This window comes from Hylobates moloch, unplaced genomic scaffold (assembly GCF_009828535.3).
Source record: "Hylobates moloch isolate HMO894 unplaced genomic scaffold, HMol_V3 SCAFFOLD_11, whole genome shotgun sequence".
Classification (NCBI taxonomy): Eukaryota; Metazoa; Chordata; class Mammalia; order Primates; family Hylobatidae; genus Hylobates; species Hylobates moloch.
Genome location: NW_026652286.1, coordinates 33,241,210 through 33,243,090, shown reverse-complemented (window position 1 = coordinate 33,243,090; position 1,881 = coordinate 33,241,210). Strand labels below are relative to the sequence as shown.

Sequence of the window (1,881 nt, the reverse complement as noted above, 5' to 3'; positions counted from 1 at the left end):
GTGTTCATCAACTGTCTATGTTATCAATAAGATCAACAGTAGGCTATTAGTAGTTATATTTTTGGGGAGTCAAAAGCTATACATGGATTTTCAACTGTGCAGGGCGTCAGCCCCTTAGCCCCCATGTTGTTCAAGGGTCAACTGAATACGTTTGTATATAGTGAACAAGGGGTCTGTCCACTAGACCATAATTCCATGAAGGTAGGCACTGTGTCTGTTTGGTGTACTGCTACATGTTTAACATGTAGCACATTGCCTGGCATGTAACAGATGACAAATAGTTATCAAATGAATAGGTTAATCAATTTTGTTAATTAACCCATATCTATTGTGAAGAGATAATCAAGGTCACAATACCAATGAGAGCCCAATCAAGAATGGAGACCGCTTTTCCCAGGCGGCTGCCGAAGATGGCGGAGGTGCAGGTCGAGGCCATCTCCTGGGCCTCCTGGTGGCCACCTCCTGGGCCTCCTGGTGGCCACTGTGGCTAAGCAGGTACTGCTGGGCCGGAAGGTGGTGGTCGTACACTGCGAGGGCATCAACATTTCTGGCAATTTCTTTTCTTTCTTTTTTGAGAGAGCTCCGCTCTTGTTGCCCAGGCTGGAGTGCAATGATGCGATCTTGGCTCAAAGCAACCTCCATCTCCCGGGTTCAAGCGATTCTCCTGCCTCAGCCTCCTGAGTAGCCGGATTACAGGCGCCCACTACCACGCCCAGCTAATTTTTTGTATTTTTAGTAGAGACGGGGTTTCACCACGTTGGCCAGGCTGGTCTTGAACACCTGACCTCAGGTGATCCACCCGGCTCGGCCTCCTAAAGTGCTGGGATTACAGGCGTGAGCACCACGCCTGGCCATTTCTGGCAATTTCCACAGAAATAAGTCGAAGTACCTGGTTTTCCTCCACAAGCGGATGAACACCAACCCTTCCCGAGGCCTCCCTACCACTTCCGGGCCCCCAGCCGCATTTTCTGGCGGACCCTGCGAGGCATGCTGCCCCACAAGACCAAGCGAGGCCATGCCGCCCTGGACTGCCTCAAGGTGTTTGACAGCATCCTACCACCCTAAGAAAAGAAGAAGCGGATGGTGGTTCCTGCTGCCCTCAAGGTCGTGCGTCTGAAGCTTACAAAAAAGTTTGCCTATCTGGGGCGCCTGGCTCATGAGGTTGGCTGGAAGTACCAGGTAGTGACAGCTACGCTGGAGAAGAGGAAGGAGAAAGCCAAGATCCACTACTGGAAGAAGAAACAGCTCATGAGGCTACGGAAACTGGCCGAGAAAAACGTGGAGAAGAAAATTGACAAATACACAGAGGTCCTCCAGATCCACGGACTCCTGGTCTGAGCCCAATAAAGACTGTTAATTCAAAAAAAAAAAAAAAGGAGACCACAGCACTGCTGCAGAGTCAGTCTGCAGGGTTATGTTCAACAGCTTCATTATGGGGGTGGAGAAAGCAGATAGTTGAACTGATGCAAGGTGGGTATGGAAGAAAGAGGATAATGTTGGTCTTCATGTAGCACTCTCAGGTCTAGGCAGAATAGGGAAGGGAAATATCAAGAGGAGTGATGAACTTGGTAGAAAATGGTAAGGCCAAAGACCTGGTGGAGTCCAGGATATGAAGGAGAATGTATGGTGGGAGTAAGAGTGAGAGAGCTAGGGAGCCAGGAGGTGATAGTCAGAGATTTAGTACTCCAGACCTTAAGATCTCAAAAGTGGAGCAGTGCTAGGTCTTTAAAAAGTCCAGGACATAATCATGGAAATGAAAGAGTGGAATGGCTGTAAGGTGGTGGTTACTGTTGCCAAAAATAAGGAATACGGAGGCTAGGATGTTAAGTGGTTCCATATAGTGAAGTTACGTAGGTGACAGCGAGACTTAAAGTGAAGAAG

The 1,881-nt window shown here is 48.8% G+C and overlaps 1 pseudogene; it reads left to right on the top strand.

The window, feature by feature from the left end:
* The first annotated feature begins 410 nt into the window (after positions 1–410).
* Positions 411–1,338, top strand: LOC116476490 (large ribosomal subunit protein uL13-like; annotated as a pseudogene).
* The last annotated feature ends 543 nt before the right edge of the window (positions 1,339–1,881 follow it).